Source organism: Ornithodoros turicata, unplaced genomic scaffold (genome assembly GCF_037126465.1).
Source record: "Ornithodoros turicata isolate Travis unplaced genomic scaffold, ASM3712646v1 Chromosome21, whole genome shotgun sequence".
Taxonomy (NCBI): Eukaryota; Metazoa; Arthropoda; class Arachnida; order Ixodida; family Argasidae; genus Ornithodoros; species Ornithodoros turicata.
This window is the reverse complement of record NW_026999337.1, coordinates 2,865,378-2,876,696: the sequence shown is the minus strand read 5'-3', so window position 1 is coordinate 2,876,696 and position 11,319 is coordinate 2,865,378. Positions and strand designations below refer to the sequence as shown.

At 42.8% G+C, this 11,319-nt stretch overlaps 1 long non-coding RNA gene across 1 annotated transcript; it reads left to right on the top strand.

Annotated features, from left to right (window-relative positions):
- Nucleotides 1-5,087: 5,087 nt before the first annotated feature.
- On the top strand, nt 5,088-10,891 carry LOC135373123 (uncharacterized). Its single transcript, XR_010416294.1, has 3 exons — nt 5,088-8,928; nt 9,092-9,850; nt 10,612-10,891. It is a non-coding gene; the product is annotated as an uncharacterized LOC135373123 (long non-coding RNA).
- Nucleotides 10,892-11,319: the final 428 nt, after the last annotated feature.

The following is an 11,319-nucleotide window of genomic DNA, read 5'->3' as shown; positions in this document are numbered from 1 at the left end:
GAGTTACCACGAAAGAGTGAAACTCAAGATGGCCTTGAAGAACGCATCTGGAGACATCTGAAGACTCAAAACAAATTTCATGAAATGGTAATGCAGCTGCGTTTGTGTTTCACTGGTGCGTTGGAGTCTCACAGTTTCCCTTTGACCTTTGTTGCACATGGCAGCATCGTCATGGATGGCCTGGAAGAACGCATGTGAGGACATCTGAAGACTCGAAACAAATTTTGTGAAATGGTAATGCAGCTTCGTTTGTGTTTTACTGGTACGTTGGAGTCTTACAATTTCTCTTTGACCTTCGTTGCACATGAGAGCATCGTCACGGATGGCCTGAAAGAACGCATGTGGAGACATCTGAAGACTCGAAACAAATTTTGTGAAATGGTAATGCAGCTTCGTTTGTGTTTTACTGGTGCGTTGGAGTCTTACAATTTCTCTGTGACCTTCGTTGCACATGAGAGCATCGTCACGGATGGCCTGAAAGAACGCATGCGGAGACATCTGAAGACTCGAAACAAATTTTATGAAATGGTAATGCAGCTGCGTTTGTGTTTTACTGGTGCGTTGGAGTCTTACAATTTCTCTTTGACCTTCGTTGCACATGAGAGCATCGTCACGGATGGCCTGAAAGAACGCATGTGGAGACATCTGAAGACTCGAAACAAATTTTATGAAATGGTAATGCAGCTGCGTTTGTGTTTTACTGGTGCGTTGGAGTCTTACAATTTCTCTTTGACCTTCGTTGCACATGAGAGCATCGTCATGGATGGCCTGGAAGAACGCATGTGGAGACATCTGAAGACTCGAAACAAATTTTATGAAATGGTAATGCAGCTGCGTTTGTGGTTTACTGGTGCGTTGGAGTGTTACAATTTCTGTTTGACCTTCGTTGCACATGAGAGCATCGTCATGGATGGCCTGGAAGAACGCATGTGGAGACATCTGAAGACACGAAACAAATTTTATGAAATGGTAATGCAGCTGCGTTTGTGTTTTACTGGTGCGTTGGAGTCTTACAATTTCTCTTTGACCTTCGTTGCACATGAGAGCATCGTCATGGATGGCCTGGAAGAACGCATGTCGAGACATCTGAAGACTCGAAACAAATTTTATGAAATGGTAATGCAGCTTCGTTTGTGTTTTACTGGTACGTTGGAGTCTTACAATTTCTCTGTGACCTTCGTTGCACATGAGAGCATCGTCACGGATGGCTTGAAAGAACGCATGTGGAGACATCTGAAGACTCGAAACAAATTTTATGAAATGGTAATGCAGCTGCGTTTGTGTTTTACTGGTGCGTTGGAGTCTTACAATTTCTCTTTGACCTTCGTTGCACATGAGAGCATCGTCATGGATGGCCTGGAAGAACGCATGTGGAGACATCTGAAGACTCGAAACAAATTTTATGAAATGGTAATGCAGCTGCGTTTGTGTTTTACTGGTGCGTTGGAGTCTTACAATTTCTCTTTGACCTTCGTTGCACATGAGAGCATCGTCATGGATGGCCTGGAAGAACGCATGTGGAGACATCTGAAGACTCAAAACAAATTTTATGAAATGGTAATGCAGCTGCGTTTGTGTTTTACTGGTGCGTTGGAGTCTTACAATTTCTCTTTGACCTTCGTTGCACATGAGAGCATCGTCACGGATGGCCTGAAAGAACGCATGTGGAGACATCTGAAGACTCGAAACAAATTTTATGAAATGGTAATGCAGCTGCGTTTGTGTTTTACTGGTGCGTTGGAGTGTTACAATTTCTGTTTGACCTTTGTTGCACATGAGAGCATCGTCATGGATGGCCTGGAAGAACGCATGTGGAGACATCTGAAGACTCGAAACAAATTTTGTGAAATGGTAATGCAGCTTCGTTTGTGTTTTACTGGTACGTTGGAGTCTTACAATTTCTGTTTGACCTTTGTTGCACATGAGAGCATCGTCATGGATGGCCTGGAAGAACGCATGTGAGGACATCTGAAGACTCGAAACAAATTTTGTGAAATGGTAATGCAGCTTCGTTTGTGTTTTACTGGTACGTTGGAGTCTTACAATTTCTGTTTGACCTTTGTTGCACATGAGAGCATCGTCATGGATGGCCTGGAAGAACGCATGTGGAGACATCTGAAGACTCGAAACAAATTTTATGAAATGGTAATGCAGCTGTGTTTGTGTTTTACTGGTGCGTTGGAGTCTTACAATTTCTGTTTGACCTTTGTTGCACATGAGAGCATCGTCATGGATGGAGTGGAAGAACGCATGTGGAGACATCTGAAGACTCGAAACAAATTTTGTGAAATGGTAATGCAGCTTCGTTTGTGTTTTGCTGGTACGTTGGAGTCTTACAATTTCTGTTTGACCTTTGTTGCACATGAGAGCATCGTCATGGATGGAGTGGAAGAACGCATGTGGAGACATCTGAAGACTCGAAACAAATTTTATGAAATGGTAATGCAGCTGCGTTTGTGTTTTACTGGTGCGTTGGAGTCTTACAATTTCTGTTTGACCTTTGTTGCACATGAGAGCATCGTCATGGATGGAGTGGAAGAACGCATGTGGAGACATCTGAAGACTCGAAACAAATTTTGTGAAATGGTAATGCAGCTTCGTTTGTGTTTTGCTGGTACGTTGGAGTCTTACAATTTCTGTTTGACCTTTGTTGCACATGAGAGCATCGTCATGGATGGCCTGGAAGAACGCATGTGGAGACATCTGAAGACTCGAAACAAATTTTATGAAATGGTAATGCAGCTGCGTTTGTGTTTTACTGGTGCGTTGGAGTCTTACAATTTCTCTTTGACCTTCGTTGCACATGAGAGCATCGTCACGGATGGCCTGGAAGAACGCATGTGGAGACATCTGAAGACTCGAAACAAATTTTATGAAATGGTAATGCAGCTGCGTTTGTGTTTTACTGGTGCGTTGGAGTGTTACAATTTCTGTTTGACCTTTGTTGCACATGAGAGCATCGTCATGGATGGAGTGGAAGAACGCATGTGGAGACATCTGAAGACTCGAAACAAATTTTATGAAATGGTAATGCAGCTGCGTTTGTGGTTTACTGGTGCGTTGGAGTGTTACAATTTCTGTTTGACCTTTGTTGCACATGAGAGCATCGTCATGGATGGCCTGGAAGAACGCATGTGGAGACATCTGAAGACTCGAAACAAATTTTGTGAAATGGTAATGCAGCTTCGTTTGTGTTTTACTGGTACGTTGGAGTCTTACAATTTCTGTTTGACCTTTGTTGCACATGAGAGCATCGTCATGGATGGCCTGGAAGAACGCATGTGGAGACATCTGAAGACTCGAAACAAATTTTATGAAATGGTAATGCAGCTGCGTTTGTGTTTTACTGGTGCGTTGGAGTCTTACAATTTCTCTTTGACCTTCGTTGCACATGAGAGCATCGTCACGGATGGCCTGAAAGAACGCATGTGGAGACATCTGAAGACTCGAAACAAATTTTATGAAATGGTAATGCAGCTGCGTTTGTGTTTTACTGGTGCGTTGGAGTGTTACAATTTCTGTTTGACCTTTGTTGCACATGAGAGCATCGTCATGGATGGCCTGGAAGAACGCATGTGGAGACATCTGAAGACTCGAAACAAATTTTGTGAAATGGTAATGCAGCTTCGTTTGTGTTTTACTGGTACGTTGGAGTCTTACAATTTCTGTTTGACCTTTGTTGCACATGAGAGCATCGTCATGGATGGCCTGGAAGAACGCATGTGAGGACATCTGAAGACTCGAAACAAATTTTGTGAAATGGTAATGCAGCTTCGTTTGTGTTTTACTGGTACGTTGGAGTCTTACAATTTCTGTTTGACCTTTGTTGCACATGAGAGCATCGTCATGGATGGACTGGAAGAACGCATGTGGAGACATCTGAAGACTCGAAACAAATTTTGTGAAATGGTAATGCAGCTTCGTTTGTGTTTTGCTGGTACGTTGGAGTCTTACAATTTCTGTTTGACCTTTGTTGCACATGAGAGCATCGTCATGGATGCCCTGGAAGAACGCATGTGGAGACATCTGAAGACTCGAAACAAATTTTGTGAAATGGTAATGCAGCTGCGTTTGTGTTTTACTGGTGCGTTGGAGTCTTACAATTTCTGTTTGACCTTTGTTGCACATGAGAGCATCGTCATGAATGGCCTGGAAGAACGCATGTGGAGACATTTGAAGACTCGAAACAAATTTTGTGAAATGGTAATGCAGCTGCGTTTGCGTTTTACTGGTACGTTGGAGTCTTACAATTTCTCTTTGACCTTTGTTGCACATGAGAGCATCGTCATGGATGGCCTGGAAGAACGCATGTGGAGACATCTGAAGACTCGAAACAAATTTTATGAAATGGTAATGCAGCTGCGTTTGTGTTTTACTGGTACGTTGGAGTCTTACAATTTCTCTTTGACCTTTGTTGCACATGAGAGCATCGTCATGGATGGCCTGGAAGAACGCATGTGGAGGCATCTGAAGACTCGAAACAAATTTTATGAAATGGTAATGCAGCTGCGTTTGTGTTTTACTGGTACGTTGGAGTCTTACAATTTCACTTTGACCTTTGTTGCACATGAGAGCATCGTCATGGATGGCCTGGAAGAACGCATGTGGAGACATCTGAAGACTCGAAACAAATTTTGTGAAATGGTAATGCAGCTGCGTTTGTGTTTTACTGGTACGTTGGAGTCTTACGATTTCACTTTGACGTTTCCCAGGGAACACATGGTAGTCAACTAGACGTCCAGACCTGTTCTAGCCCTAGACTTTAGGGATAGTGCCCAAACTAGACGTTGACTAGACGTCTAAAAGTCTTACCATTATTTAGACGTCTAAAATTAGTGATTTACTAGACATCTTGTAGACATTTAGTAATTGACGTCTAATTGTAGACGTCTTGTAGCTAGCCTTGTATATACCACATATTAGAAATCATCAAGATTTTGTTTGATTAGCTTTTTAAGAGGTGTGAACACATTCACACATCAAATACAGTCACTATATTATAAGAGGTGGTTCTAAGCTTAGCTTTCAGGCTTACAAAAAAGTTCAATTGCTACGAAACATATGCAGGAAACTGAATTACTTGATGGCAGAGTTAACATAATTGTGGTGTTCAAGTTGTCCGTGAACCGGCCCTGGTGACTGAGTCTGTTCGCCTTCTGATCCCGAGATCGCTGGTTCGAACCCGGCCAAAAACACCAGCAACTTAGTGCCAGGATACAGGTTGCTTGGACATGCCATCTTCCACAAGGGACATTAAATACGGCGTGTTGTGTGGTGAGCTTTCATTGCGTGGGCAATCCACAGACCGACTGCTGTGGCGTCGCTCATGATCTCAGTTGTCTCGCAATGTAAACCCCAATTGTTATTAAGTCTTCCATGCTGGTATCTGTCCACAAGAGTCGTCACAAGAAGTCTAAAAAATGTAGCCAAATGCAGAAAGGGAACTGGAATTAGGAGGGTCATCCAAAAATAAGTTTCCCCGATATTTGTTATTCAAAGGAAACACCACTAGGACAAACTGAATGGTGTAGTAGTTGGGTGTGACATCCCGGCACTGCAGATGTTGGTTAATGGAGTGCCGTTCACCTATGTGTCAGGCATTCAAGCATGGATGTAATATTTCCGAGTACGTCTGACTATCCTAGTAAGGAAGAGTTATCCTATTTTTTGTTAAAGAAAAAAAGAGTGCTTTAGAGAATGTCCACTGACAGTTAACACCTGTTTATACAAAACACTTTACAGGCATTGAAATGGTGTGTCCTCTATATAGGGTACTGAAAATCTGCACAATGAACAGTACAGTGGGAGATCAGCTATAACACCACGAAACGACGTTTCTTTTCTGAAATTCCGAGAATTGTTAACGGAGACTGGCGGGTCACTGGTACTGCACTCTGATACTAATGGGAACAAATTTCCTTCAGCTTGGTCAACGAAAGTTATGCGAGATGGGGGCCACATTTGCTCGGTAACGTTCGTAAAGAGCAACGAATGAATGCAGCTTGCATTTTCCTTCAATGGTATCAAGACGGTCAAGATGAATTTCTTGGAACAATTATTATTAATGAAACGTGGGTGCATTATGCAAGTGCTGAGACAAAATACCACAGGAAGTCATGATGGGTTCCCGGTGAAAGCATTCTGAAGGAGGTCAAACTTGCGTTTTCGCCTGGAAAGGCTATGCCGACAGTGTTTTAGGACTATCGTTGTCTGCAACTTGTAGATTACCTCACATGCACAACCACAGTAAATGCAAAGATGTACTGCGAGATCCTGGGAAAGCGTCAAACTACAGTGAAAGAAAAACGCACAGGACTTGGAAGGGTGTAGTACAACCACGTCAACGCTGTCTGCACTCGTCTTGAAAGACTCGGGATTTGTTCCAGAAATTCATCTGGAAATTTGCCAAAGAGAGAAAAAGTACACAAGCGAGCTGGTACAACGTTGAAGTAGGAAGCATCACCTTGAGCATGAGGAGAATGAAGTATACAGGAGACACACAAACGTGAGTTTCCTTTTCGTGAGCTTCCTGTATCCTTCGTTCTCCTCGTGCTCAAGGTGATGATTCCTACTTAAATGAAAATTTGCCCAATCTGCTGTTCCATCTTCCTCTCAAAGCACCCCTCGGCAGTCACCAATTCGCAAGTGATCATGAAACGCAAATTGATCAGGTGAAATGCAAAGTGAATGCCTCACTTTGTAAACAGGGCATAGCATGGCACAGACACCGTATTGAATACTTGGTATCACAGTATCAAAAATGTTCAGCTAAATAAGGTGACTATATTAAGGAGTAACGTTGAGCTCTAATCTGTACATAAATTTTTTCAATGTTGTGCTATAGGTTTATTATTTTGTTCACAGCAGAGGAACTTTTGTTGGATGATCCTCATACATGAAGGAAATTCCTTATTTTCTTACTTTCCATCACACGTGTGTGGAGCAAGTACAATCTGTTTGCAAATGATCATAGTAAGGTAATAAAACTGGACTCTGCAACAACCTTCAGAAACTATGCATGAATGGACCACATTAACTTTGCCCTATTATATTATGACCAAATGGATAGTATGTATGCTATGTGAGTTGTATGCCCATATATTGTAACAAAAGATCGGTCAGATGAAGGCAGTCTGACTGAGGTACGTAGATAATTTAAATAATGTCCATACATATGATGATCCGAGTGTTTTTGGCTCACTGACATGCATATACACTGACAGCATCCACAACTAGAAGACATTACCAGAATCTAAGTGCTGTGAAGTAATATTTTATTTTTCTGAATGTATATCTTTTTTTCTTAACGAAAGCCCGCATTTGTTCGGGGCAATGTCTCTTGAACTAGCGTTCCTGATGGCGTTACCGTTGCTGGTAAATGTAAATTTTGTACGTTAGCGACTCCCCTGCACAATACTACGTTACACCAACTTAAAGAAATCAGCAACTAAATTATTGAATCACTGAAACGTCAATAAAAAAGTCGACGACTCTGACGAATCGTGCAGCGCAGCACTATAAACCATAGCTCCACAAACACAGAAGCACTTTGCACGTACTGTGGGCAGCAGATAGCAGATGTTTGTTTACTGCACATAACATTTTCCCACAAGCTACACAGCAGCAGTAAAATGGAATCTGACGTGACTCAGGGATTTCAGGACACTTCAAAAAATCTTGAAACTGCCCATGGTATCTCTTTGAAACCGCTGAACAGGCAATGCGCTACATATTAGGCACACCTGTAGCTCAGTAGCAAAGGCACTGATAAAATGTTTGCAAAAAGAACAGCGATTTTCAACACACACATCACAAAATACGACACTCGTCGCTGCAACAACGATGGCGATGGCATGATGATGATGATGTTGGTGTCACTTCCGCTGGATTGGCATATGTGTTATTTAACATTTAACCTCCACCACCCAATTATAATGAACGGCCACGGAAATTAAAGTATTACAAAAAATAAGTACTCAAAAAGCATGAGCTAAAGCAATGGCAATGACGTCTGCCCGTCTACCCAATCACCATCCATCATCCATCCATCCAACCAGTTCGAACCAGTTCAGTTTCAACGGTTGAAACTTCAAACTTTCCGGACGCGCAACGGGTAGCAGCAGTAGCAGTTAGGGTCTTCGCGGCTGCATTCCACTGGTTGTTATACGAAAATCTTTCGAAGTTCTAATCTCCCGCGCGTTTTGTCTTGCAATTTTTGAGCATAGCGAGAACGTACGCCGTGCTGTCCAGTGATAAAAGCTGTTGAGCGCAGCAGAGCTCGCAGAGTACTGCGGTGGACAACGTTTCTTTGTTCTCTGGCTTTCAAGTTTAAGGGGTGAGTTCACTCTTCATTAAAGTATGTGCCTGTTTCTGTACACCAAATCGCATGTAGTAGATATGCGTGGCATAATATCGGAATATCGTTTCCTCTATTTCGGCTTCGTATCACCGATTGAAGCATATTGGAAGTGTGGGTTGACCTGACTGCACTTGCATTCAAAGTAGTGATTAACGTTGTATGCTCGGCAGTACAACGTTTCATTAAGTGCCTTGGTTCGTCTTGGTGCTAAAACAAATACGGTATCACTAATTAATCATCGAGATTCACAAGTTTTCGATGACTGTTGAAGTCTTGAGTAAACGAAAGTCGACAGTTACGGTTTGCAGGGCGGACATGCCGGAACATAAATGCTGGTTAGTTCATTGTCATGTCAACCCGACTTCGGTTGTTGCATTTTTCGCTGGTAGTGAAACTATACACACTGAAAATTTTGCGCAAGTACTTTTGTTTGCATATCATGGTTTCATAGCAACTGTATTTTTCTCTTTATAGGTGCTTGGACTATCTTGCATCGGTGGATATGAAAATAGTGCTAACCTACCCTACGAAACAGCTATTTGCACATAAGCTTAACAGTTCCCTGTGAGGTGAGGGGAAGCAGTTGTCTCTGACGTGTGACTGTGTTGTCCTCCAATGTTCCTGATGTTCGATGTGCCCCCGAATCTTACTGTGGAGGGAGCCTCTTTAAATTTTTTGCAAATACAGTTGGTGGAAGACTTTCCATTCACATGGTTTCGAACTTTTTTTCAGATGCTGTGAAAGTCAGCAGGGAAGTGCGATGTAGAAGAAACGACTGCCAGAAGCTTGCTAAAGAACCGCACAACATGTGTGAGCAGCAGACAAAATATTCATCAAACGGTACAAAACTAGTATTTTTGTGCTTTGTCGTTTTGAGACATCCTTGGTATTGTATGGAGAACAGCGTGACTATGTCATTCCGTCTTACTTCACCCAAACAGCTATCTGGTAGTAGTGCAAGATTTGAGTTCCTAAAAGGTTTATTCACTGAAGTCACCTCAGCGCCATACTATAGGTCCCTCAATGTTTAGTCCTTGCATTTGTTCGCTGCATTATGCTTTTTAGGTGACTATTAACACCAAAAAATATGGAAATTGCTTGGATATTCTACAAATCACAGAGCAACAAGTTTTAAACACCAGATATGCGGTGAGTATAATATGGGTAACAGCTTGACTGAAATCTACAATAGGGCCGAGATCTACCAAGGCCGATGGCAGCAAATCTGCCTGCTAGCGACAGTGGCGGTCTCCTGCGGATGACGTCATGTGAATAAACTTGTATACTACTTGTACGTACTTATAATATTTGACGTGGTGATACAGGTTTTGCTTTGTATTGTCTTTTATAATATACACAGTGTTTATTTTTATCCTGTACAGAATTTTTGCACCAAAGTTATGAGAGCAGCACAGATGTTGTTTTAGCGTAATGCAGTGATGGAAGTGCTGCGCCAATCATGGAGTGCTTAGCAGTCGCCTGCTCGACCAGGTAAGGTTGTGTGTCACGAGAAAACGCCTGTCACATTGATGTACTTTAACAGCGACAGCTGTTACATCCTCATTTCCCTGAGATCCTGGCAGCGTCCGCTAGAGCCCTGCGCAGATAAGATTTTTAGCATCTGCGTGCACATTATCCGATTCGCACCGTTGCATACGCAACCGTTTAGATCCGCAAGTTTCGAAGGACGCGTCAACACAGCCGGAAGAATGTTGGTATAATTTCGGATGCCTCCATGCTCTCATGGAAGGACTCACGCCAAAATGCCTTCTCTCCTGTCTTGGCCGTGCATGGTCAAAGGTGAACCCGGGCATGCGCTCGCTGTCGGTGCGCAATACAAATAAATTGCTAGTAGAAAAATTACAGCATGCGGTATATCCGCATCTGACCTCGAGCCATCCGATCCGCACACTGCAGAAAGTGATAAATTCTTGTCCGAATCCGCAAGTATCTTACGGATATCCGCTTCCATCCGCAGATGGTGCAGGGCTCTAGCGTCCACATCAGGTAGTGACGCGCAAACAGATTTTCAGCTGTTGCTGCAATTTGTGTTGTGTAGCTGTAACAGTTCTGTGATTTTTGTACGTGCAGCTTCTTTTCTTTGTCTCTCTCAGATCAGTGTTGATACAGCTTTTACTCTTATGTGGCCAGACAAGCATCCCGTGAAAGAGTGTGCATAGCCACTAAACAAACTAGTTAGAACTAGCAGGCTACATGATGCTTTCTGACATGTTTTTTTTTCTATTTTCTAGCCACAGTGAGTCATTGGAGGCAGTGCTGCAGCGCCAACAATCACTCATTGGAAGAAAGGAATGAGGTGGCCATCAACACCCTGCTGCCAGTTCAACACTCCTCAGTCAAAACACAAGACGCCTGCTTGGCGGCAAAGTCAATCCAGTTTTAGACAGAGTTTTGTACCGTAGACTTCGTGTGTGGTTTACTGCAAATAAATGTTTATGCTGAGATCCGTGTTGCTATCAATTATATCACATTTCTGCATGAATGCATGCCAAGACGGTAGCAGGACTAGTCATGGTCTAAAATAGGTCTAAAGGTGGCTAAAGTAAGGTACAGGAAATGTATAACCCTAGACCTGTCGCCTGAATGGAGGGATAAAATTGGTCTAGCTGTAGACTTCATGTCTAATACATGGTTAAGTGTCTGACCCTGTTCCAGACATCCAGGCCAAAGAATGTCTAAATCACGGCTAGGTACATAGACATTGGATGTCTAGGGCTAGATGGCTAGGTGGCGTAACGTTAGACGTGTTATTTGACGTCTAGTGGACGGATACTAGACATCTGGTCTAATTGCCCAGACATTCTATAGACATTCCTTATCTCTTTTTTTAGACGTCATTTAGACGTTTACTAGCCCACCATGTGCTCCCTGGGTTGTTGCACATGAGAGCATCGTCATGGATGCCCTGGAAGAACGCATGTGGAGACATCTGAAGACTC